Source organism: Chroicocephalus ridibundus, chromosome 2 (genome assembly GCF_963924245.1).
Source record: "Chroicocephalus ridibundus chromosome 2, bChrRid1.1, whole genome shotgun sequence".
Classification (NCBI taxonomy): Eukaryota; Metazoa; Chordata; class Aves; order Charadriiformes; family Laridae; genus Chroicocephalus; species Chroicocephalus ridibundus.
Window position 1 is genome coordinate 5947750 of NC_086285.1, and position 27726 is coordinate 5975475.

A 27726-nucleotide genomic window follows, 5' to 3' on the forward strand; every position below is an offset into this window, starting at 1 on the left:
AGGGCCTCCCAGGTCTGCCCTGCCTCTCCTGCCAGCCCTTCACCATCCAATTTTCACATGGTTGTGGCTCTGCAGAGCCCACACATAGGCTGTCGCTTGCTGCGGCAGTCAAGAGGCAGCTTCTTCCAGAGAAGTGGAAGCAACCTTGAGTTGCCCAAGTTGTGCCACCCACAGCCATCGTGTAACCGTGACCTGCTCCCCTACTCCAAGGCAGCAGGTCACGGCTGCTGCACTGGCTCTCCTTCATTCTCCAAGCCCCGTGAGGGGGAAGAAAAGACGAGGAAACTGAGGAAGAGGCAAGGGCAGATCTTGCCTCTAAATCGAGCTTAGGCCATTGCTGGGTGTAAGGCTGAGAGCATGACAGCTCACCATGGCCGAGAGCAGTCTGCAAGGGAGGCAGAACGATGAGTAATTTCCTCTCCTACAGGATCCAGGCTGGTGCGGTGCAGTGGAAAGTCGCCGGCAGCAGAAGGCTGTGGGCCTCTTCAGCCATCTCAGAGGAAGTCTGACCTGAAGACTTTCAGAAGAGAGAAGCCCATCACCCTCAAGTGAACATGGGCCAACCCTGAACTGCCCAGGCAGCCACACAACACCTCCAAACTGGAAGACCAGTTGCTCAGCTGCTCCGAAAATCAGGTCACTTAGCCGGCACAGTGGGGAAACAGTCAACTACTTTTAGAAGAAAGCTCTGGAGAAATACAGTTCAACTCAATATTGATTCCCACGGCCCCGTTACAGACAGAATTAATTTCCAGGATGGAAAGAACATATGCCTGCATATCAAAACAAAATACAGAAGCCTTTCCAGTTCTTCAGCTGCATTTCAATGGAAACCAGAAGGCTGTCACGATGGAAAGATTTCAGTTTTCTAATTAATCCTCCCTGCTGAGCGTTTAATGCTGCTAATTGATGAGGAGAGGCAGTGTCCAGACAGCATTTGCAATTGCTTTTTACATCTTTAGACCAAGTTTTCTCTAAATTAAATAATAATAGGGCAGATTTGCTCCCTGCATGCACTGTGCTGTGCTCCAACTCCCTCCTCCCTAGAAGATGTCTGGTTGAGGGAAGGGAGACGAAGCCCATCTCAGAGCTCATTTACAAACGTTGGAAGTTTTCCTGGAAAACGTCATCTGCGATACTGTCACTTCCACAGAACATGCCAAGAGAAAGACCATCGGTGCCAGGGACACGGTCTGTACCATGAAACACCCAGCCCCTACCCTCTACGGATCTAGGGGATAGCTTCTCCTGATTCAACAGAGAAATCGCTTAGCCAAGACATGTCCCATAACACCTCCAGAAAACTGCACAAAATGCACTGTAGTGTCAGGAAACAGATCATCGGGCCATAGCACAGCCCCAGGAGCTCAACACAGTGCCACCACCATCAAAGACACCTCACTGGCAGCAGAGCAGGCTTGGTTGCTCACCTACACCACAGAATGGTCCTTGTCTCCAATCCTAAATATTGATCTCACACTGGTGTTGACCAGGAGACACCTCTGGAGCCAGCGGAGTGATCCTAAGGGCAAAAGCCAACGCAGTCTCAACATGAGAAGGCATTTCAGCACATGCCTACCTATGAAATTTCTGCTCCCGTCCCCTACCTGTGCTCAGCACATGCTCTAGTTCTTCCTTGAATTAATTAAGGACAGAATCTGTCCCTTTATACTCAACACTCAGCATCTCCCAGATGGGAATCGCTAAGTGCTCTGAGCTGCAGATGAAATCAGGGAGTGTGAAATAAAAAAAATTTAAAAAAAGCATGCATTTGTGAGGCTGTGCTATGGTTACTGAGGAGTAATAAACGAAGCAGTGCTGATGGTCCCCAAGATTAAGCCTGAAACTCCAGCACTGATCTGTTTGTCATAGCAATAGCATTTCCATCTGCACCTTTCTGATATCTCCTCCGGGAGTCTTCACACACCACTGTCATAGATCATGGCCAAAGGAGCCCAGGCCAGCTGTGCAGATGTCTAGCTGGCTGACCTCTCCTTACCAAAAGGCTTCTAATTTCCCCTCCTGCCATTATTATTAGCTTTCAAACCACCTACTCCACCATAAATATAAAGTAAAATTAGCTTATTCCGAGAGCATTAAAAAAAGATGAGCTGACGCCTGCACGAAGTGAGTCCCAGCAAGTCAACGGGAAGGCTCCAAGCATGCAAAGAATGTCAAGTCTAGAGCTTTTTGGCCCTTTTACTGTGTAATCGTATTGCTGCAAGCAACTGGTGGACGTGCAAGACGAGTCACGGGCGTGCAGAATCCCTCACCTGCAGAGGCTGGCTGCCGCTCTTCCATAGTACCCCAAGTAAACTACTCCTGTCTGCCCAGCAGCCTATTAATAAATATACACCAGGGAGAAAAACTGCACGCCAGCAGGGAGGTGGACGAGATGATCTAATAGGACCTTTTCCATCTCTTAGCTTTTATGCTTAGTCACAGGATAAATATCTCCCACGTTGTAAAGAAACATGCTGGCTTTGCTTGCCTGCTTATGTTGGGAGAGCATTGCCCTCTGAAGACATTGCGTTTTCTGCCTGTTATTTCACTCATGCTAACAGGACTTACCCAAGGAGAGTCAAGCAAAGGAGGACTTGCGTTTGCCTGGCTTTATGCTTCAGTAAGCTCCGAGGCACCCAAGCGAGTCCCCTAATTCCTGTCCCAGCAGCCACAAGCAGTGGAGGAACCCCGTTTCTGTATTATCAGAGCCCTTGTGTTTCTCTGAGCACTCAAAGCCTGATCCTGTCCAACGTGGAGAGGCACTCCATTCACTCTTGCAGAAAGCAGGTTGGCAAAAGAACAGACAGCAAGCACCCCTCCATCAGCCAGCCAGGTCAAGCCTCCTGTGAGAGACTGTCAGAAAACAGCTCAAAAAAAACTTCAACCACTGCAAGGAACCAAAGGGTTTGTGGGGAAGAGAATCCAATGCAGCTTAGATAGTACAGAATAGGATACGATAGTACAGCTTGGGTTGGAAGGGACTTTTAAGTCACCTAGTCCAACCCCCCTGCCATGAGCAGGGACATCTTCAACTAGATCTGGTTGCTCAGAGCCCCGTCCAACCTGACCTTGAATGTTTCCAGGGCTGGAGCATCTCTCACCTCTCTGGGCAACCTGGGCCAGCGTTTCACCACCTTCATTGCAAAAAATTTCTTCCTTAAGTCTAGTCTAAATCATCCCTCTTAGTTTAAAACCATTACCCCTTGCCCTATCACTACAGGCCCTGCTAAAGAGTCTGTCCCCGTCTCTCTTCTAAGCCCCCTTAAGTATTGAAAGCTTACGGTGCAGTTTGCATCGGCACCGATTCATGCCGCTAGCAGCGGTAAGGCCCTCTCTTAGTTTTAAAATGCAGAAGTGCAGTCACACAGAGAAGGGTCCAGCAGCTGCACTACTCCAGCATCTCCAAAGCATGTTCAAGCAAGGCATGCACCAATTTGCAAGGTTTCTACAAGGGGCCATCCTCACATAATCCAAAGAGCAATTGAGAGCCTCAGGATCACAGATCTGCAGATTTCACCATGTAAGGAAAAAGCCTTTTACCATATAAATTTAAAAAAAAACCATACACCATAAAAAAACCCAAAAGCCACACAATCTGGGCCTCTTGCAACAAAACAGACACCAAAGGATGAGGAAACAACACTGGAAATGGAGTCAGGGGTAGAAGGTCTTGCTTCTAGCTCAGCTGCTGGACCACGGGATGACCCTGAGCATTGCCAATTCTCATAAGATTCAGTGTTTGCCGTGAGTACCCAGTTCCTGGAGTCACATGATTACATCAGAATCCACACTTCCTTTTTTTTCCCATTAAAAAGAAGTACTTGTAGGTGTCAAAAGTTGAAGAAAGAAGTCTACGTCATGAATTTTGAAGTGCTCAAACAAAAAAAAATATTTAAAAAAATCATTATTTTAAACTTTATTGTTCATTTTTTGGAGGCAAGAACACGATTGAGAATTCTTTTCTTCCAATGTTATACACTGGAAACCTTAGACTGGGCAGGAAATGACTTAATTCGGGGGTGGGGGTGTTCCAACATCCCCCTCTAAGTTACAGATGAGAAAATACAACTTTCATAGCAACAACTGCTTAGAAACTAGGTAGCCCCTTTGAGGTACCCTGATGCTGGTCCCTAGTCAAAAGAGCATATTGTCCCCCAATGCATCATGAAAGCACAGCAGTTTAAAAAAAATATTAAATAAATACAGCAGAATAGCCTGTCAAATTTTGCTCCCACTTCTTTTATCCATCATCAAGCAGAGTAAAGCCCTGGAAGTCGGCTATGCCAGCTCATCTGCTGGCATCCTCTGCTCACCAAAACTAATGGATTTACAGCCACTGGCGAGTCTCGCCCAGCAGAAATACCTTGTGGTAAGAACTAAATCTGTAAATAAGGACTTGGGCTTCTGAAAAAGCCTTTGTTGGCTCTTACGGAGCTCATCCCATGCTGCTGCTGAGCCCTGGAGCAGTGCTTCAGCTCCCTGTGCTAGCCACCATGGCACTACAGGCACGTGGACTGCAGTTAGCCATTACTTAAGAGTAATAAACTTCAGCCCCACATTCAAATATCCACAAGCATGACAAAAAGACGACTGCAGGTCACATTTATTCCCTTTTTTGCATGGAAGAAAACTATTAAGATCTAGAAGCCTTCGATCTGGGGCATACTATGCTATGCATTGAATACATTATATCCATGAATACATTATATGCCCCCACGAAGGGGGTAAACACTGTGCTTCTGATTCAGCCAGAGGTCTTTACCCACTCTGCCCAAAGCTAAGCCGCAAAGAAATTCAGAGGAGGAGGAGAACAGGAAGGACCTGAGAAATCGTGGTGGCGACAGCAGCTTCTGGTGCAGGGTGCTTGCACAGGCAGCAAGCCCGGAGCCACCCCAAGGAGTAGCGTCCATCACCCCAACTTGAGGTCAACCGTGCCATTCCTCGAGCAAGGATTTGCTTTGCATCAGCCGTGCAGGCAGAGACGACAGCAAGTCAGCTGTTCTTGCCTCGCAGAACGCGCACCGGGGCAGAAAGAGGAAGCCTTGCTGTTCTCACTTGGCAAACGTTTCTGAGTTTCTGCATTATCTCAGCTTTGAGATTACAAGGAAGTGAGCACAAACCTGTTCAGTCACATTGTTCCCGCTCACCCCTGGCCCATGGCCGGGCCATTACGCTCCTGGGTTCCTGCTGTTCCCAGGACAGAGCTGCTGCCCCTCTGCAGCCCTCGGGCAGCTCTAACCCATTGCTGCAGCACACCCCGACACGCTTCTGCCTGCCCCAGCAGGGGAATTTAACCACAGCCAAGCTCTGGCAGAGAGCATGCACAGCATGAGAGGTCGGTCCACGTCTATTAAATTCCTGGACTCAGCTAACATTGCTGCATACAGTGTTTAACAAGCCTAACCCTGGCTCTTTACACCACCTGCAAAGCACAGGCACATTAAACCCACCTCTCCGCCTATCATAGAATCATTTAGGTTGGAAAAGACCCTTGGGATCGAGTCCAACCATCAGCTCCACTCTACAAAGTTCTCCCCTACACCACATCCCCCAACACCACATCTAAATGAGCCTTAAACACATCCAGGGATGGTGACTCCACCACCTCCCTGGGCAGCCTATTCCAGTGTCTGACCACTCTTTCAGTGAAGGATTTTTTCCTAATGTCCAGCCTAAACCTACCCTGCTGCAGCTTGAACCCATTCCCTCTTGTTCTATCGCTAATTACCTGTGAGAAGAGACCAGCACCAACCTCTCTACCATGGCCTTTCAAGTAGTTGTAGAGCGCGATGATGTCTCCCCTCTCAAACTAAACAGTCCCAGCTCCTTCAATCGCTCCTCATCAGATTTACTCTCCAGGCCCTTCACCAGCTTCGTTGCCCTCCTCTGCACTCGCTCCAGCACCTCGAGATCTCTCTCGTATTGAGGTGCCCAAAACTGGACACAATACTCAAGGTGTGGCCTCACCAGTGCTGAGTACAGGGGGACAATCACCTCCCTCCTTCTGCTGGTCACACTATTTCTAATACAAGCCAGGATGCCATTGGCCCTCTTGGCCACCTGGGCACACTGCTGGCTCATGTTGAGCCGCTTGTCAATCAGAACCCCCAGGTCCTTTTCTGCCAGGCAGCTCTCCAGCCACACTGCCCCAAGCCTGTAGCGATACACGGGGTTGTTGTGGCCCAAGTGCAGGACCTGGCACTTGGCCTTGTTGAAGCTCATACCGTTAGCATTGGCCCATCGGTCCAATCTATCCCAGTCTCTCTGTAGAGCCTCCCTATCCTCATGTAGATCAACACTCCTGCTTAGCTTCGTGTCATCTGCAAACTTGCTGATGATACACTCTATGGCCTTATCAAGGTCATCAAAGATGTTAAACAGAAATGGTCCCAACATTGAGCCCTGAGGGACACCACTTGTGACCGGCCACCAGCTGGATTTAACTCCATTGACCACCACTCTTTGGGACCGCCCATCCAGCCAGTGCTTGATCTCCCTATTCAAACCTTCTGTACCTCCTGCCTACTGAGGATTTGCCCTCCCTTCTCTCTGCCCACTCTCCAGTGTCCGCAAAGGGTGGCCAGACTTGCAAAAGATGCTGCAGAGGCTGCTGCGATCTGGTCACAGAGGTGGCGAAACACAAGGGGACCCTTCTGCTATCTGAAGCTATCACACAGCTATGGCCGCTCTGATTCTCCTCCGGTTAACGCTAATCTTGCTGCACTTCGTTCTCAGGGATCTGAGTGCTGCTCCCTTTAGACTGTGCAGAGAAAACGAAAGTGAATCAAGGGTCTACAAATAAATATTTCTTTAAAAAGAAATGTATAAAAATCAATCTTGCTAATACTCTGCCTTGCTGGATCACTATAGAATCAGTCCTCTATTTGAGCAAACATTATCAACAACAAAAAAAAAAAGGATGCAATTATGATTTTGCTTGCAGAATTTTCTCTGCACCTCCTTCTCTTTCCCAGAAGGATTTGCTTTAAAAGAAAAATACCACCCATAATGTTTCTATGCTTGCTTATTTAAGAGGAAAAATACAGCATGCAGCTCTAGTGTTATTAGTACCTTTCCTCTTTTTATGGCAAAACATGACTAAATGAGACACACTACAAAAACTAAACAGATGTGGAAGTTACAGGTCTTTTTTTCCTCCCTTTTTTTCAAGTTAAGTATTTTATTATGCGAACTCAAAAACCCAGATCACACACACAAAGAAACGAGTTTGGAAATCCCCCTCCCTCCACCCCCACTGCTATTTGCTAAGGAAACCAGATGCCCAAAGCCAGCCAAAAAATGATCTCAGCCATTCTTAAGAGAGCCTACAGTGCTTTTTCATGAGTCATGGAAAGCAACAACTCGTTGCTTTGGTAATGCTAGGTAAGCAACTGGTCATCCATCCACAACCAGACTTTCAGCAGTAAGTCAAAGAGCAGACCATTTCTTGACAGATTACGTCAGAGACAGCCCCAAAAATAGAGCCTCGCGGCAAATTTACCTCTCTGGAGGTTTTATAAGACACACCACAAAGCTTGTCCTGTAAAAGCATTTAGCACAGCATTCAGCAGCCGGGATCCCCCATGGTCCTGATCCCTGCGTGGCAGGGGTGTTTCTCAGCACCCCACCTCCCAGCCTGTGCTCTACAAGCTGGCAGAGGCGCCAGCAAAGGGAGGGGGAAGCGACAGCCAAAGGCAGGGATTAGTGAGGAGGTGGCAAGTCCCTTAACCCACACTCTTGCCATGAGCCGGGGCAGAGAGGAAACCTGCTGCCTGCCAGCCCAAAAGCCAATGCTGGGGCAAGCAGGCTTGTAGTAAGAATTGCAGGATGCTTCATCCATCAGACCCCTTCCAACCAGGGGTCTGCGGTGGCTGCACAGCACAGACCCACAGGACACATACACACACAGGTGTGGGAAAGACGCGCTTAAGCTTTCATCAGTCCCTGACCAAATTGCTTGCTCTTCTCATTTCTGCAGGACTACAAGCTAATAACCAGCAGGTTCTGTGGTTAAGCAGAACACCACTGTGTCTACTGCCACCTCAAGACTCACGCAATGAGCACACATGCAATTTATCCAAGCACTGCAATGGGAAAAGCAGTCTTTCAAAATACATATACATATAATTTCCCTACCACCTTCTCTGGATGAGGGAGGCTACTGCAGGCACCACTCAAAGCCCTCAGTGACACTCCTGAACATGGCCATGAAGATGGTGGTGTTGGTATTCTGTGATGCAGCCTAGAGCCCTTCAACCACACCTGTGCAAGGCACCCATCTGTCACACTGCAGGGCTGAGGTTTTGGAAATCCAGCCCAAGACAGGTCAGGGAAGTGGGAGGTTCCCCCTGCAGCAAGGGGAGACCCTTTCCAACACATCCCATGGTCTTCCACAAACACCTCCCACCTTCATCACCTCTTGGTGACTCCCACAGCAAACACACAGCCACCACTGTCCGAGAAGCTCCTGCAGAGGCAAGACACCAAACTGCACCTCTCTGGCAAAGCACGCTACAAAAGGCAAAATGGTTTTCTGTGTAATTATACTGGACAGTAATGATAGTGGGTACTGGAAGTCTTGCTCCATCTCATCCAAGTCCCCAACAGCTTTGGGACACTCTGGTGGTCCAGGATGAATGCGCAGTGTGCCACACCACCTCCCTGCAACAGCCCAACCAGCTTCCTGAAAGGGAAGTTCTCCTGCAGAGGATTTCCTGGACATAGACCAGGACTGGAACTAGCCTGTCCCCGGCTTTCCCTCCATAGATGAAGCCAGTTACAGTCTCCAGCACCTTTTGTGCTGGGTCCAAAAGGCGATTGTTTGGCCTCCCCTCCTATACAGAACACACATCCTCATCCCTTATAGCCCATCCCAAAGCTGGCCAAGTATCCATCAGATGTTAGTCAGACTGGTAATGCTGCAGAAGTTACTGAAATATTGTGATGATTAAACATTTTCTGTTTTTTCTTGAGTAATTAGGCAGGTAACACAGTGACACACATCATGCACATCTCTAACATCACAGCACCTTGGCGAAAGCATCACAGACAGCCTCGGCAAGCATCCCCACCCCAAACAAAAATAGGCAACAGCAGCCATGGTTCCTCAAATCCTTCACACTCAAAAGGTCATTTCAGCTAAGCGAGGTAGAGCCAAGGCAGTCTTCAGAGACCATCATCAGGGTATGCAGAAATTAACACAGCTGCCCTTTCATCAGAGCCACTCACGACTTAAGTCAGCATCCAGAAGCACTTCATATTCCGTGGGCAGCACAGCCAAAAGTGACTGTATCACAAGCGGGGGAGCAAACAGGCACCAACCCAGGCCACCGGTGAAGCAGATCCTCCCAGGCAGCAAAGCCAGGGTAAGCTGAGGATGGGGAGCGGGAGAAGGCACCAGGCTGTGTGGTCCCACATCCAGGCAGCCCTGATGGTCCCCTCCCAGCCTCAACACCCAGAAGGCTGCAACAGGAGACGTCAGCAGGGCTTCCCCTGGCTGCCACCATCAGAGGAGCAGCTCCTGGGAGTTAACAGGAGCCAAGGGCAGAGTCTTCCAGCAAAAACCCAAGAAAGAAGCATGACAGGACTTGCCCCATCACGATTCTTCACATGCACTGCAATCAACCCCCCTGCCACCACCATTCAGAAGGAACACACAGCGAGAGCACCTTTCCCTACCTTTCCCTCCGGAGCAGCTCGAATGCACCCTGCTGCTGGGTTTATCCCAGGCAGTAACAACATCCAGAGCCGGACCTTGAACCTTTCAATAAAGCCAATGATGCAATAAGCCAAGCACAGCTCAATACAGTCTCTGTTTATCTCTTTTACTTGCCACCAGCACCATCCAAAGAGAAATAACTGAAATATCTTGCATATTTCTCTAATGACTCTTGCTAGTCTGTTAGCACCAGCACTGAAGGATTAAGACCAAGGAGCAGCAAAGACATTCCACTGGTTTATTAACCAGGTGCTCAGGTTTCCCAAAAGCCACTCTCCAAGTGGGAAGCCAGCGGAAGGATTGCAGCAGAGGGATTGGTGGTGTATTTTTGTGCTGAAAGGCAAACAGAAGGCATCGAGGCTGCAGCGTGAGTGCCTTGCTTCAGCAAGGAAAGCTTTCCAGGAGCTTGGCCCAGCCTGGTGCCTACTGAAGGATGCTTCATCAGTTCAGCAAAACAAGCCCTGGTCCGCACTACAACAATGCCTTGACCAACCTCAACAGAAGCAAAACCAAATCTCTCTTCTCTGATTTCCAAGTACTGGTTATTCATCGCTTACACACTCCCAGACCGCTCTGCCCCACCATCCCAGCCCACACACCTCCTTCCAGCCACAGCAACCGCGTTATTTCTGCTGCAGATACCAAGCTGAGTTATCAACCCATCAGCATCACCCAGCTATAGATAGCACTATCAGACGCCCTTTGTGATCACACTGCACTGACCCAGCATGCAAAAAAGGGACAGTCCCCCCCCAGGGCACTCCCCAGGTAGGGACAGAGTGGAAGAGGCGAGAGGCTGAAAGGAAGAGGGTATTTAAAAGAGGGTTTTTCCTGCATGCACACACGCCTTTTCCTTCAGTTCACCTGCACCACCAGCTGCAACAGACCTCACTTTCTCCCCAAGCCATTTTCCCCGACCAAGCCTTCCTTATCACAGGCCTTGGGTTCCCCCAACCCTTTAACCTAGATCAGAGGCAAGATTTCCCCGTCATTTGAAACACATGCTCGCCACCCTGTGTCCACCACCCTTCTGCAGGGTCCTCGTGCCTCGGGATAGGGCATCACTGATGCCACCTTGCAGAGCAGAAGGTGCAAACAGCCCACTAATTAAGAGATTAAATATCTGCTAGATTTTTTAGGCTCTTATCATTGAGGGTGCTGCACTATTTCCAGTTTACAACTAGACTACAATGATCTGATCTCTGCTGAACCATAAAAACCCAAAGAGGTTGTAGAGCAACTGCACCAAGCAATCCAAAGAATCCACTGTCCTCATCATGATGGACTTCCACATACAAGGACAGATCTCAACAGGTTTCTCCAAACCTCTGCACCAAGAGCAGCAGCAACAGAACTCACAGCACGACACAAGGTTCATTTTTGCACATGATTTTCAATAGTCCCTTGGGGATTTGTGGGCACTTGGAAGCCACCGTGCAAGGAACACCTTCACATGGACAAGACAGATGCAGTCGCTCCAGGACAGTCCTAGTAGTGCAGGAGCACTCAAAGTATTGCAGAGGCCACAAACACCCTTCAGCGGTGTTGGATTTAAGACTTTCTTGCCTCCTTCAAAGACTTATCCCATAAATTATTTTCCCAAAACAATTGTATGGAATCTTTTTTCCTCTGAAACATCTAGTTATCAATCAGATGAGTTTTTGTTATTTGGCACATAAGTTCCTGGCCTTAGTAGCTTTGCAGAGCACCTCTAATCCACCCACCTAGGGCTATTTTTCCAAGCGATTTGGTGTTTAATCACTACCTGAAGACTCAACCCGTCCTCCCACCACCTCCAAGGAACCTGGCCCACACACATGCTGATTACACAGCAGCCCACGCAGCAGCTTGGCCAGCTCCTTACAGGATCTGGACCATGCTGCCGGGCATGGCACGCAGAACGCGTTGCCAACCGGACTTTGTCCCGTGCAGCTTCTATGGTGCTGAGCCAAACCCTGGCTCAGCTCCACCCTGGGTTTCATTGCTGTTGTGGCTTGTCCTTCCTGGGCTGCCCCAGATCATCTTGCACAGTGGAGGGTGTAAACTAGGGGAGCTTCCACGGAAGTGACAACTAGTTCTGCATAAAATGGTGGCCAACCTGGGTTTTAACTCAGGAGAGCAGGACAGGCTCCAGCCTACTACAGATTCTCATTAGAGTCCCTTGGTCTCCACTAACATTTATATTAGGATCTTGCAGCGCAGGAAAAAGTATTTGAGGAATGCATTTGGCAGCTGAATCCCCCTCCCTCTTTTATGGTGCACAGGTATAACTTTCACCCTTGACTTCTAAGTCTCAGAAGGTCCAGGTCAGACCCTCTGGGTAGCCTTCACAGATGTCCCAAGCACTCTGGGAACAGCAGCTGGTACCCGAGACCATACACAGCAATGACATGTAATAGCATGTCCCCACCCCAGGTGATAGAAAGAGGGAAGCAAGGGGAAGAGCTGTGAGCAGCCACAGGGCTCAACCATGAATCCACACACCCCCAGCTCGCTGAACCCTTCCACCACAACCTCTGCGGCACTGGGCAAGCCACTTTGGGCCAAACTCCTCCACAGGTGCCCACTGTGGGCCATACTGATGCTGCATCGTCCACCATCCCCGGCTCAGCTTGGCCCCAAGCCCAGTGCCTCCAGGGAAGGCTCCCAGAGTAACAGCCCCAGGGCTGAAACAAAACAGGGAGCCGTGTACCCCCATCCTACAACTCTCCGCTCTGCAAAAACTCTCTGCCCCAAAACTCTCCGCTAGCCCCTCTACAGCGTTCTTCTCTTGCTCTCCCTTCCCATGTAATCAGTATCCTGCAGGGAATAGCTTCCCGGTGGCTTTGAAGAACATCTGGTTTAAGGGAGATCTTTGCTTTTTCTGTCTTGCATCATTACAGATGAGCTAGGACAGGCTGATTCAGTTGGACACTGGTGGCATTTCAGTGACTAATGGGAAGATTACTTGGCCAGACCAGATCAGAATTGCAGAGACAGACAGAAAACAAACAAAAGTGTCCACATATACATGCTCACGTGTGCTCACTTGCGCCTTCACAGACAGAAAGCACTTGTCTTGTCCATCTGATGCTTACCACGATGTTCACCACATCAGAGGAAGGCTCACACTGCGCAGGGTATGGGGCAAGCCCGCAGAGACAGCGTGTTCCAGGCACAACCGAGACGACATTCGCTATCTCTGCATCTCACATCGCACTTAGCAATGGCAGAAAAGGCACCATGAAGAAACAGGGTCCTGACCCAGCGTGCACAGCCGCATGCAGGGCTAGGGAACTGCTCCCCAGAGACACTCACCAAAGATGCCTGGTCACCCATTCCCCTCGTGGAGCTTAAATAGGAAAATAAATAAAGTCTGGGGATTGAGGGTGAACCCACCAGGTTCAGGATCAGTGGGTCGTTTATAGCTTTTCTGAATAGTGTCTGAGGAAATAAGAGAAAGAAGTTGAATTCCATATTCTCCTTCTTATGGCTCCGCAATGCACTTTCCGTCTCCCTGGTGCACAGCTGACATTCTGCACATTTCTGTGCAGACTGCGCTTGGCCTGTACTACGTGCAGAGAAGGGAGTGGAAGTGACTGAGCCCAGCAGCCTCCTGCTGCTGTCAGGCACCAGCCAGCACCAGCCCTGTCCCCACAGCTGCCTGTCGTGGGAGCTGGGGTGCAAAGGCATCAGCCACCTCCCAAGAAAGGCTGGCACGTGGGATGCGTGTCCCTCTCCGGTGCTGGATCTCAGGATCTAAAAAAGTCCAGAGATTTGTAGAGAGAGAAAACATGTTTCCTTAGACCAAATGAACTGTACAGGCTGAACTGCAGTTGAATATCTCTTTTTATTTTTTTTTCCTTTTCTTTCAGATTATCTCCTCGATTAGGAGAGCCAAGGTAAGCACAGAGCAACTGCTTCCTCCTAATTCTCAGAACTGAGGTTTGCTGCTTCTGCGTGTAGACAGGCCTGCGTTCACCAAGCAGTCTAATAAAAGATATCCCTTCTAACAGCAAGACCTGACTCACTTCCCTCTAGCCTTCACCAGCAGGTCTCCGATGGCAGGGCCAAATCAACCAGAACAGAAGATCCTGCCAGCTTTCGCACTGGTTCCCACGTCCGGCTGGGGAAAGCAGGGCTAGAAGCACATCACCTTCCATGCCACGGCAGCACACTCCATCCCACCGCTCTGCCAAGGAGCCAGGAACACTGCGTGATCCTCACCGGCATCTTCCCGAGGGGAAAATTCAGAAAATACAGCAAGTCCAAGCTGCATGCTAACACCACAAAGCATCATCAAGCAATAGCAATGTTTCAGAAGGGATGGGGAGAGGACTACACTCCTCTGGCTGCTGTAATTGCCAGCTCTTCGCGATGCAGTCTCTCCGTCCCTGATAAAAATCCAGACTACATCTCTCTGCATGAGCACACTTCCCTCAGAGGCTCTAACAGCCTCCACAAAAAAGAAGTGCATCACCTATCAGCACACATTGACAGAGCAGCGCTCAGAAACCCATCAGGGTTTCTGATGGAGATTTAAGACCCATGGAAAAAATTACAGTACCAAAACCCATTTAGAGAAGGAAGGTATAAAAGAGCCTTTAAATCCACATTCCACCAGGCTGGCAGCCCATCCAACTTCTCATCCTGCCTCCAAGAGAGGAGCTCTTACAAGCTGCAGAACCTTCCTAGGGCAAAGGCTGTGCCCAGCTGCAGAGGTATCCCCCAGATCTGCAGGGGCTCCGGGAAATCTTGAATCCCCAGTTATAACTAATGTTAAATTAGGGGTTCTGGAAACTGGGCCATCTGACACAAATATCACAAGACACAGGTAGTCATGGGCAAGCCTCCAAACACAGCCCATCTCCCACATGCCTGAAGAACAGCCTCCAAGACCTGCACGGAGCTATATCAAACTGCACATGCCAGACTAGAAATAAGTTTACAAGGCACCACAGAAGGACATTCCCCCAAACCGCTCACCGAAAAAAACAAAACAGCTTGACCCTGGAAATCCCTGGGATCACTCAAATTCCACACAAATCCCCAGCGAGACCCAGATTTTCAGTCCGTGCCACCGGCAATGCATGTGGACCAAACCAGGAGCAGGTCTACTTCCAAAACCCACTGGATTACGAGACAGGAATTGAAGAGGAGGATAAAAGCAGCAGCCCGAGGGGGAAACCACTCTCCAAGCTGTGTCAGGGACAGCAAGAGATGCGTTTGGCTGCCGTGCAGGACCTGGCGAGCCTTGCCGGCGCACACCCACTCATGCTGGCACAGGGCTCCCACCTCCGCTCCGCTCCCCACCCGGCCGCAGAGGGACAGAGAGCAAATCCTCCCGGAGCATCAGCCCAACGCGTGGCACAGCTCCCCATGACAGCCACTCGCTCCATCCAGGTAGAAATCCAGCTCCACCAGCCGCCACCATCACTCATGCCACGCAGGTACCAGCATCTCTCACCCACGGGGGTCCATGCCTGCCACAGAGCCTTCCTCCTCACCGCTCACCCCATCCTCACCGCTCAGGACAGACTCTGCGCAGGGAGGACTTTGCTCAGGGGTGAGGGCTGGCCAGGCATTCCCACAGCTCCTTGGCACGGACACGACGCTTCCCACCAAAGCGGGACCCAAGCCACGGTAGCCAGCAACATACCCACTGGCTCAGTAGTTTAATGCATCCCCATAATGGGACCCTCTGTATTGGGGTCTAATCCCGGCGCTTGCTGTCCAGCAGCTGCGGTGGGACAGGCTTCCCGGCTGACTTCCCAGGCAAAAACCCGGGAAAAAAGAGTTACCCGAGTGCTCTCCCACCAGACGAGGGCTGCGCCGGGGAGGGTAAACCCCCAAAAGGGGCGGCAGGTCCTCCCCCTGTCCCGCACCCACCGCCCCCTCCTGGGGATCCGCTCCAACCCCCTGCTCACCCCCCCGCGGCTCCCCAAACCGAGCCACTCGCCCGGCGGGACAAGCTCCCACTTGGAAAGACTAGAAAAAGGGGAGGGATGGAAAGCCACCGAAGCTGCAAAACCCTCGGTCACCGCGGCGAAAAAGACAATTTAAAAAAAAAATAAATAAATAAAAGAGCGAAACAACCCCTCGCAGGGAGGCGGACTTACCGGTCCGGCGTTCGCGGCTACCGGCGGAGAGCCATGACCGGCGACTCGGAGCACCGCGATCCCTACACCCGGCTCCGCTCGGCTGCGCTGGTCCCGGCGGCGGCGGCGGCGGGGCGCGGGGCGGCGCACAAAAGCGGGAGGAAGCGGTGACGCGCGGGGGCCGCGGCCAATGGGGCGGCGGGGACGGGGAGCGGGGGGGGGGGGGGGCGGAACGGTCCGGTCCCGCCGCCGCCGCCGCCGCCGCCGCCGCCACCGAGCGAGCGGTCCCACCGCCGCGCCGCTAGGGGGCGCCCTGCAGCGGGGGGGCCGAAGCCCGGCCCGTCCCGCGGGGCAGCGCCGAGCTCGGGGGTGTGTGGGGTACGGGGGACACGGGACCCACAGCCCGTCCCCTCCAGGTGAAGGCGGGGTGAAGGGATCGCTCTCCGCTAACGTGGTTTTGCCGCTTTCTTTTTTTTTTTTTTTGGGGGGGGCGGGAATTGAAGGAAAAACGAGCTAAAGGGTGGGGGGGAGGTGCTGGGCTGTCCCCGGGCTCTGCCCCGTTGCCCTCCAGAACAGCTCAGGGCTCGTCGGGCAACTCCCCGGGGCCACTCCGGTTTACACCCGCCTGGCCCGAGCATCCCGTGGCGTGTCCCGGTCCTTTCGGACTTGGCCGTCCCCACCCCCATGGAGGGCGGAAAGGCAAAATTCACCCCCCCGAGCAAAGGACCAGCGCGGGTCTGGGGCCTGAAAGAAGCGGGAGCTGAGTTTTGAACCAGTTATCGCTCAGACTGGCAGGAAAGAGAGAAAATTCATGCAGACAACAGAAAAGAATATTTTTCTGATGATTTCCCCCTTTCCTTATTTAGCAAATATATTGTGGAGAGGAACAGGAGCAAAGTCAGTTTGAGATTTTGGGGGGAGGAGAGAAAAAACTGGGCAGAATCTTAAACCCAGACCCATTCCCCTCAAGTTTTTAAGAACGGGCTGCTGCAAGAAAGGTCGAGCCATTGCCTCCTATAAAGGCAACAGAAACCCCAACCAGGGACCCCTCCTGAGAGATTCAGCTCTCACATCCCCGTATACAATCGCGTGACCTATTAATAAAATCCATAGAAACCAATTCTGTATATACCAAATAACAGCAGATGGCTCCAGCCCAAACCACTCTGGGTTCCCTCACTCCATAAATGATTTTACTAGGGCCACTCGTGATCTTGATGTAATTGAATAGGTTTCACTCTTTTCTCTCCCCCTCCCCAGAATATTTGTGCAGCTTACGGAGAGATATCCAGGGGGACCGAGCTGTTGCTGGAAGGAACCTCTGACTCCAGCTTGCCTCATCCATTTGGGAAGCGGCGTAAGTCTATCCTAAGCCACCTGGCTTTGGGAAGGAGGTTGCTTTTCTCTGCACCTTCCCTCTAACTCTTACAGCTTTTAATAACATTCTGGTAACTTGGCACATTTGAAACGTTTTGGGCTCCTGCCCATCGGGGATGTGTGTAATGAATTCTTGCGCTGCAGATGCCTTTCTGAAATAAATCACATGTGTTTACCTTGGGAACCAGGCACAGGACCCCAGGACTTCAGGTTCGACTATTATAAGGCACGAAGCGACAAGCAGCTCCTTTAAAACCGCCTGGTTTTCATGGGAATGGGTTAGGCAAGCAACAATTAACTGCTGAAAACTCCTTTCAAGCAGCTTCTCTTTTCGGAATGTGTTTGATGCCCCAGGAATCCCACGATGGGGATTTCAGTTCAGGGTTTTCCTGAACAATATAAGGATCGTCATGTGTGCAAAGCCTGTTTCCGTCGATGTCAACAGCTCCCTGCCGATGGGCGTGCAAAGGATCTGTCCCCGTATTCTGCCTCCTCAAGCTGCCCTTGAAAACATTTACCAAGCCTGGCAAAAGAACGGATGGAGGTGTGTGGCTCCGCGTGTCGTTTCATGTGTTCTCCTGCAAATTCCGACTGAGGGCCTTCGCCCCGTTTCTGGAGGAAACCTGGTAGAGAGCACACAGTGGAGAGCATTGGTAAAACCAGTGGTAAAACTGGTAAAAAACAGTGCAGACAGTGGTTGTAGTGGAAATGCGAGGAAATAAAATAGACGTGAGGCTATTCTCTGTCCCTGAGGACAACAGGCACAGCATACCTTGTACGCATACAGCCAAACTCTCCCTTCGTTTCCAAAACAGTGTCCAAACTGCCGTTAGGAAACATTCTTTGGTGCATGCTGTCCCACGCCAGCATATGTGCCAGCTGGCGAGATGAAAACTATGCCACACATAAAACCTATAGATGTGTGCTCTAATTCCTCTTAGTTGACTAGTATATATGTTGGGGTGGATGGGAAGGTCTACATCATCCTGATAATATCTTCAGTGAAAAGTTTGATGGCACAAGTGGGTAATAGCAAGCAATAAGAAAAGCTGATTGTTCATCCACAGACCAAGAACTTTGCAAATCGCAGCCCCAGGCTGTTCTATTTATGCTTCTCCTTTAATGACGTAAGCATTAGTATTTGCTGTGGGGAGAAAAAGGGGAAGATATTTGGCTTTTACCTAACTGCTACTATTTTGGGCTATGTCAGGGTTCCTGCAGGATGTGAATGCAGGTCCCAGAGCACCGACCCAATTCTTCTGTGACTAAATATGCTCTGTCTAACCTGAAATTCTCCCATGCCTTCTGTTTGATATAATATCCTTTCTTGCTTCCTGTCCTAAACGGCAGCATAAAGCTGTTGTGTGCTGTGAGACGTCTGTCAGGCTTTCTCTCCCATCGAGATGGGAGATGCCTATCGACGGTGGGTGAAATCATTCCTATACTTAGTTTGGAAACTGTAAAGGAATGATGCCATCTCAGTGTAAAGAAAAGAAGCCAATTACTCACTCAGAAAAGGTGTGCTGCTTCACAGCTGAAGGCTGGAGCTGGTAATGGGCTTGGGTGGGATTTCAGCACGTAGGCACAAGCCTGTGATGCCGAAACCTCTGCGTGGCAGCGCCTGGGCTTGGCAGACCTGCGTCGGCTGCAGCTCCTCCTCACCCAAGTTTAATCATGGGTCTGCTCTTTGCTGTGGAAAAGCAGGTGGAAAAAGAGGGCTAGAGCTGTCCTATGTCCCTCTTAATGATATTACCCGTGCAGAAGGCACATTTATTTTGCTTAAATATTCCCCCATTTCCCACGTGTTCTGACTGCTGCAAAGCTGGGCGATTTGAAGACTACCTGGTAGATAAACCTGGTCAGGACCCACCAGACCACACATGTCAGCATTCCCAAGGAATATGTGCTGTTCCCAGAACATGCCTGAACGAACGTATGCAGAGGTTTTCTGGGGACAGGCATTTGGGGATGGCACTTCATGTCTACCTCTGCTTCCGTTTCACAAGAACCACTGTGTGGAGCGGTTGAGAAGGGTGAGAGTCAGGTTCGGATCCCTGTTGCTGAGGGGCCACACGTTTCCCAGCTACATTTCTCTTCCTCTCCTGTTACATGAAATATTCCCTGGCTGATATCACCATAACCTCTGCGGGGCAGACGCCAAGATCTGCTGTATGAAAGACCTCACGACCAGGCAAGAGCAACAGGTGACCTCTCCGGCTCGATGGGTTTTGAAACCTTTCCTCTGCTGTGGCAGAAAACTGTCTCTCACAAACAGCAGATAACGCCGCCTGCCCACACAACAGATTAACCTCGTGGGTTAGAGCTTGGGTTTATACCCCCTCGGGCTGGGGAGGAAATCCTGGGCTCCTACCCAGGCTCGGTGTATGGGATATTTCTAGCATCCACTCCAGCGTAAAAGGTAGGTGGCAGCAGCAGCAACTGTATTTTAAAAGGAAAGGGGGAGTCCTGCACTTGAAGATAAAATGCACGGGCTTCATTCTAGAGGAGAGGGTCCAGAGTGTGAAGAACTGGCACTGGTGAGGCCCCACCTCGAACACTGTGTTCAGTTTTGGGCTCCTCACTACAGGAAAGATGCTGAGATTCTGGAGCGAGTCCAGAGAAGGGCAACAAAGCTGGTGAGGGGTCTGGAGTACAAGTCTCATGAGGAGCGGCTGAGGGAGCTGGGCTTGTTCAGCCTGGAGAAGAGGAGGCTGAGCGGAGACCTTCTTGCTCTCTACAACTACCTGAAAAGAGGTTGTAGCAAGGGGGGGTCGGTCTCTTCTCCCAAATAATAAGTGATAGAACAAGAGGAAACGGCCTCAAGTTGTGCCAGGGGAGGTTTAGAATGGATATTAGGAAAAAATTCTTCACCAAAAGGGTTATCAAGCATTGGAACAGGGAAGTGGTGGAATTGCCATCCCTGGAGGTATTTAAAAGACAGGCAGATGTGGTGCTGAGGGACATGGTTTAGTGGTGGGTTTGGCAGGGTTAGGTTAATGGTTGGACTTGGTCTGAAAGGTCCCTTCCAACCTAGACAATTCTATGGTTCTATGATTCTAAGAACCAAGAGCAGAGGCGTGCTCTCCATGCACTGTCGCCCATCGACCACTTGGGAATACTGCAACACCCCATCTTGGGGGCGCAGAAAGTTGCTCCGTGAAGGGGTCAGAGCAAAGGGGTAGCCTCCAGCCCTCTCTGTGTCAGCATTTGTGTCCCTCTACCCAGCCATGACAGGAGAGATTTTTCAGATCGTAGGAAACAAGTGCTGGAGTCTGTGTGTGACACGCAGAGGAAGGTAGCAGCGTGCAGCAGCCAGCAGCATCAATCAACCAAAAACCACAGATTTTAACTCCTATTTCGAATGAGTTGGGTGTGACTACAATGAGATTGAGTTGTGTGGGTGTATTTTTTTTTCCTGGTAGTCATTGCATGTGCTTTGATGGCTTAATGTAACTTTCCACGCTGTCCTTTTCCATGACTTGCCTTCTCTGCCCAAACAAAGGGAAAAGCATCTCCTAAAAGGACAAAGTGAAGGGGAAGAGGATCTGATTTTGGGGTGGATTGTTAAACAAACATAATTCGAGAGCTTTTCTCTGTGGTGCTTTTTCATGTATGCATGGAGCTTGGAACTTGTGTCATCCAAACAGTATTTGCAAGGTGACTCTATATATTGTGCTGGTCAAAGGTGTGGAGCTGAAAACCCTGGAGAGTTATTATACCTGTCTACAAGCAGACCCAGTTCAGACTTTCTCAGGCAAGGTCAGAACTATCCCAGAATATTTATGGGCTCATCTGGTGCCTGGATATTGTGGAAAATAGCACAAGCATTACTGTCCTTGCGGCATTCGCAGCTGAAACTGCAAGAAAGCCAAAAATTGCAGGGGATATCCTATGTTTCCATCCCACCTTCCCAGAAAGTTCAGAAAAATCTTGGTACTTCCTTGAAAAGAACCCTGATTCTCCACCCTGCAACTGGCCCCTCTTGAGTTAAGTCTAAGGGATAAGAGAAGGACTGAAAAGAGCATGGTCCAGACATGGGTTTAGGTATGTGTATCCAGCCTGCCCTGTGCTCTGACACCACTGACTCCAATAGGATTTTGTTCCTTGAGAATATGACCCTGTTTCTCTAATCCCTCTCCCGATTTGAAAGGTAACCGATCTACAGGGATGCAGTCAAAGCCACCCATTATAATGACTGTATTACAGCTCCCATTTCAGTGGGTATTTTGCACTCCTTACTGTATTCTTGATGAATAAGCTCCTACCAGAACCCTTCAGGCATATTTGTACTCCTGCAGCTGAAAGTGAATCATGTACGAGCAGCCATTGAGCCTGAGTTTCTTTGTATTTCTTCACATCCACCCACGTGGAGCTGGATTTTAGCTGACAGAAATCAAAGGAAGTAGACATTGATTTACCGCAACTGGGATCTGTCCCATTTGCCATAAACTTATCTGCACGCATCAAGTGGAAACCTACAGTTTTTCCTTTACATCTGTCACGAGGGGGAAGAAATCACTGAAACAATCAAAACCTGACTGTTTACACATGTTTTGTTTTATAAATGGACTTGTATAGAAAGTTGCAGCACTGTTGCACAGACAGCTCACATAAATCTCTTATCACAAATGCCATATGTCCTCATTTCCTCATCTGCGGTAAAGTACAAGTGGTGGCGCTTCGATAATTAGGAAGCTGGAGGTAAACCAGTCAGCATCCAGCAGTAAGAAAGTGTATATGGGTGAAGGTTACAAAACACAAAACCAAAACAGAGCAGTTTGGTTTCGAGTGGTGTCACTTGTCCATACAACTTTCCATTGTGTGACTATCGTTTGCGTGTTAACAAGCCAGTTCCTCCACAGTGATGGGGGGGATGCTGGAGAAAGTGGAAAGGTCTGAGAGGTGCCTGATCCTCCCCACTTGGTTTGCTCTGAGCTGGCAGCCTGGTTGCCCAGCCTTGCTGGGCATTTATCTTTCCCCTGAAAAGGACTCAAAATCTCACCTCAAAATGCAGTGAACTGACCTGCTCCAGTTTAAGTCTCTTTGATACAATCTCCAGACACACAGAGTTGGAGACGAGCTTCCATGGACGGTCCTGCAAAAAGCCTCATCGGATGGATGGCACAGTGGGGGATCCCCAGTTCCCTGCATGAACCTAATGCGGTTTCACCTGGGAAGAAGGAGCGGAAGGGTCCCAGAGGACCGCTCAGATATTTTTTGGCTTATCCCTTACCAAAAACTCAGACGACTGTCATCTGTGGCCCTTGTTCGGCACTGGTAAGCCAAGCCAGTGTCACTCGCTAACTTTTAACTTCCCCCACGTGTTTTCATAAAGCTAGTCTGAGATGGATAAAAATTAACTGAGTGCGTACAATTAGCACAACTGTCGTTATGGCATGTCTGAGTCCTTCCAATCTTTTATTTTTTCTAAAAAGGAGACATTTCCTAAATTTCAGATCAGCCAGCAATGGTGAAATGCCCTTTTGCCCAGCTTGGTGTGCTTTGTGTAAGGGGTATTTATTTAATCCATCTGAAACTACATGAGAAAGGAGAGAAATATCCCGGCAGCGAGATAAGATTATTATCTTCCTGGCAAACAATAGGAACACGGTCAAAATTAAAAATAATTTGATTGCAAATAGGAAGCCTAGTAAAGCAGCAGGACCAGAGGAAACATGACTAATTTTTTTTAGCTTGTCTGAACTCACACAGCAGAGCTTTGCGAGAGCCATAACTTTGAAATATAGATCTGTAGAAAACCCATGGGGGGAAGATGGCAACAATCCAACTGCAATAGTACAATAGGGGCAAGTTAATGCAGCTGGTAGATCTGACCTAAATGGCTAAATAGCAACAGACAAAAGCTGTTTTAGGTATAATTTGGTGAGGACCACAGTAAATAAGATTTGGTAAGAAGTGAGGAAAGTGAAGGCCTTTTTTCTTGACTCTTTTTTTGGTTTCCATTCATTTACCATTCTCCATGGCAACACAAGACCAAACCATGATGCCAGTCACCTGCAGGATCAGGACCAAGCTCTCAATACTGAGCCTGCAGGCCAACACTTCACATCCTAGGACAAGGATGGTTCTTCCCGTCTCTGGCAAAGAACCTTAGTTTCTGCAGTGGAAGGAGGAGGTGGCTGCAGGACTATGAGGACCTTGGGATTTGTCTCCAAGAGAAAATTTAATAGATGTGAAACCTATACAAGGGCCCTTATAAAGGCATTTCCTTCCGATAGTGATTACCTGGCAAAAGTGTTTATATGATTCCCAAAAATAGTGCGTACTAAACTACTACTTCCTTAAAACAAAACTCAACGTGAACCAACCTCCGTCCATTGGGGATGTGAAGAAGAAAATGCTGTTCCTCAGCGTCCATGGCAGAACTCAAACATCATCCTCTGTCCCACAGTGCTCATATCTGCTGTAGACGTGATGTTGAGCTGGGCAGATGCCGAGACTCACTGATGCTGCAGTTCTTCGTGTCCTTGTATCACAGCCTGCAGGTCAGAAATGGCTTAGGGACTATTGATTTAACCCAGTGGACAGCAACATTTGAATTTCTGTTTTTAAACATCTAAGATGACCTGACTGTATCCTTCTATAAATACTATTGTCTAGAATATTCTGTTATTAGCATTGTTAGAGATGGGTCTCTAATATGAAGACAGTCAACACTCAAAACGCCCTGTGCGATAGGGAAGTGATATTACATCCATTTTGTAGCAGAAGAAATTCTGCTGTAGATAGAGGGTTGAAATGATCCGTTCCGAGAACATAGGGAGAAGCATGGATCAAAACACAACAAAGACATGATGTTCCCAGGTCTAGTTGTGACCACAAAACCACAATGTCTTTTTTTGATTTAAAAGCCTTTTGAACTGACATTTTTAGTCAACTGAGGGTTGGAGCAAATCCTCGGTAGCTCCATCGAAGCCATGTTGAATTACGTCAGCCAAGGATATGAGTACACTTCACTGATATTAAGGTACTTCAGTTGCAGTTATGCGTGTCTGATCCTTTACCTGGGTAGGTATTTTTTCTAGTATTTTGAGGGCATAATATAAGTCAGGTGAGAGTGTGTTGCAAACCCATATGACAGCCATAAGCAATAGCTGACAGTAGATGCTAAACAGTATTTAAGCCACTTGGCAAACCTCATACAGGTCCAGTAATTGTAGGTGGATGAGAGCTTGCAGAGGGTCATTAGGTTCCTGATGGAGGAAATACTGCTGAAAGGCAGAAGAGGAAATGACAGATTTAATGAATAGTGGTCACAAGCTGAACTACAAAGAGCAACCCGTCTGTATGTTTTCCTACAAGAATGATCATAGCAGAACCAAGGCCAGATGGTCCCTGATGGCAAGACCCCTCCAAACTAGAAGGCATGACAAATGACACCAGGGAAAAGTCTCTGACCAGTAAGAAGAGTGGCTGCATTTATGCAGGCAGTGAACTGAACTCTGAACAGGGCTGTGTCATCCTGCTTCCACCACAGAAGAGAGTGCCAGGTCTTTTGCAGTCGAAACATCAAAGCGTTGTCTCTGGAATGGGAGGTCCCGGCGTTAAAGGCAGCTTGCCACTGTTACCAATGGTTCAAAAACCTGAAAGATAGATCTAGGTAGAGTATCAGATATGCGTGAAAAGAAAGAGGTGTTTCATGCTGATGGACAGGATTTAGCATGCTAGTCAAATACAAAGAAACGAGATTGTACTTGTCATAGTCAAAGAGACACTAGAGCATATGCTTGGACACAGCAGGTCTGGTAACAGAATCACTGTCTCTGAGCAGTGCAGCACTGTGTGTTGATCATGGAGGTTTTATGCTTCAATGAAAACAGCTAATGATGACATGATTCAAGATTCTGTAAAGGGCTCAGAGGGAGACTCAGTAAAACATCAAATAGTGATGTCAAACTTTTCAAGCATGACAAGCTAAATGCAAAGGCATCATTCTCACAGAGACTTAAAAGAAGCAACAGTTGGGAGTTGCTTCCAAAATGAAAGAGGAAATTATTCAGTCTAATTTGTTACTTTAAATGTGTGAAACACCATCTGAATGAAGATGGCGGCATGTATCATTAATGAAGTTGGGCACGGATGCTTATGAACATGGACATCAACAGATGACACGTCAAAGGCTGAAATCAGTGATGTAATGACACAGCAACACTGGAGGCAAACTCTCCAGAGGACGAAACCTTTATAGTCCTGGGGAAGGGTCATCAAGTGTAAGCCTTTAACACAATCAGAACTTCTCAAAAGAATACACAGCCAATGTGTGATAGCCACCTTCTACCTGATTGTTTGCAGTGCTGCTCAGTGCACAGGTGGATCTGCACTGCTCTATCTGCTGTTCAACAGGAGGCTGTCACTCTTGTCACTCTTGAGGAAGACTTTTGCCTTCTCTTGCCTCAGTGCTTCATCTCAGCCTGTTTCTGTCAAGGAGAACAAAAATGTTGGTGTGTGTTTGTTGTTGAACTTCCATCACAGCAAGCTAGAGGCAGAAAAGTAGGGAGAAGAGAGGGGAGGAGAAGAAAGAGGAGGGGAGGAAGCTTGGCCCACCTCCAGTTGCTCCCTCACAAAACTGTCTTTCTGACAGATTTGTTCTGCATAAGCCATAAAAGGAGAACTTACTGCAGGAGCGACGAGGTGCAATTCTATGGCTCTGTTATCCTAGGTGGGTACAACAGACATTTCTGACTGTAACACTTAACTCCAGGAACAGACAAGAGACGATAAGTGGCTTTAATGAGCGAAAAAGCACAGCCAGAGCAGCAAGGGGAAGAATACCACTGAATGATTATAGACTTGGGAGTTAGGGTCTGTCCAAGACCTCATATCCTATGAAGTTGTCCCTGAGAAACAGAGATGCCACTGTTCACATTGCAAGAAACAATTGCTAGATGCTGTCTAGCCTGGTAGCTAGGTTTCCCCTAGGTCTGGATGGTCCATGGCCATGTCTTTATCACAGGTCTCCTGTGCAACTTCATCAAAGTTCACAGACCTCCCCCCATGTCCCATGAATTAACTAACAACTTCAGGGCTCTGGGAAGGAAGCCGTTTCTTGGAGGATACTTAAAAGAACAAAAATGACGGTGGAAGGCTTGTTCTCCTCCATACTGGCGTGGAGATTGCTGGTATGGCAGTACCAGCTTTTCTACTTCGCAAAGGGAGAATGGAAAGCTGGAACACGATCTTGGAGTAAAGAGGCAGGTGTCGGTGGAAAAAAAAATAAAGCTTTTGTTCTTCTTGACTGTGTTCATCTGAATGGAAAATCCAGGCAAGGAGACTGGAGAGCCTGCAGTTCACAATGCCAGGTCTCCTGGTTTCTAATTTTGGAACAAAATACTCCTCACAACCACTTTTCCTAAACACCCCCGTTACACATATTTTCAGAGGATGATTTCACAAGGTCTCACAGGAGCAGGGACTGAGCAGACGTACATGCAGAATCGAAGGAGAAACTACTGTGTAAGTAAAAACTATCACCCTTTATTATCTAGGTAGACTACAGATCAGCACTATTTCAGAAAGCACTGGCTTGAGCGCACAACAGGAGTGTCCTACAAGAGCGCAAAGGAAATAAAACTGACCTGCAGTGGTGTGAGAGAAAGGGCACAGTGCTGGGTGTAAGGAGGTCTATTTGTCCTTTATGGGCCTCTGTTTTCCCTGCCCGTTCTTGCTTCCAAGATAGTCACATTTAACAGCCCTGTCAGTGCAGAGTCTGTCATGGTGCTCTTGCCGCTCCCTCAGCATTGGACACCTTGCATCCTTTATATCTATGTAAATAGAAAGCTGTCATCAACTCACTTGCTTTTAAAACCACTTTTGTTTCCTCATCGGCATAGTTTCAAATCTTTTTATTTATGTTGCAGAGGGTTTTGTTTAATGGTAGCCAGCACTCCCTGCCAATGGGAAATAAACCCTTTTCAGGCAGTAGGGCACCTCTCTCTTGCACGCCCATTAAATAAGACCTCTTTAAGTTGCAGTGCAAGTGGGTGGCTGTCTAGCAGCTATGAGTAAGCTACAAGAGGATGTCATTATTGCTAGACTTGGCCCAGCTTAATGTCAACCAAGACATTGTGGGGGAAACCTGACTGCAAACAAAAGCGAAGCCAACTGCACCGTTTGTCCTTGTCCAAATGAAGGCAAAGGCAACTGGATTTGTAAAATCCCTTCATTTCTAATACAATAAAGAGAGGTGTTGGCTTCTATGGCATACGCACTGCAAGCCAACAACTGTGTTTTCCTCGGGTACGTGCCAAAGTTTTGGCTCTACTTTTCTTCCACCAAACATGAGCCCTCTGAGATGAGTCACTGGTTCTTCTAGCGGGCTGCAGTCTGCTGAGCCAGGAAAAGGAGCCCTTGTTGCACAGAAAAGGAGTCAGGAGATGATGTGTCATGTGGGTCACAGGGGGAATCGGCACAGCTTCCCACAGCCAGCCAATGCAGGTCGTGTGCAGAGCACCTGCAGGCCTGGAAGAGATGGAAATAAAGCCAAGACTCCCAACCCACTGGGGTTTGGGTACCACGTGTAATCTCTAGTGA

At 48.9% G+C, this 27726-nt stretch overlaps 1 protein-coding gene across 2 annotated transcripts in view; it reads right to left on the bottom strand.

Moving 5' to 3' along the window:
• The window catches only part of LOC134511018 (mitogen-activated protein kinase kinase kinase 3-like), an 86077-nt gene extending 70122 nt beyond the window's left edge, over nucleotides 1-15955 (bottom strand). For both annotated transcript variants that reach the window (XM_063324330.1, XM_063324329.1), the window contains exon 1: nucleotides 15820-15955. The gene's annotated coding sequence lies outside the window, so the exon portion shown is untranslated. The remainder of the gene's footprint in view (nucleotides 1-15819) is intronic.
• Nucleotides 15956-27726: the final 11771 nt, after the last annotated feature.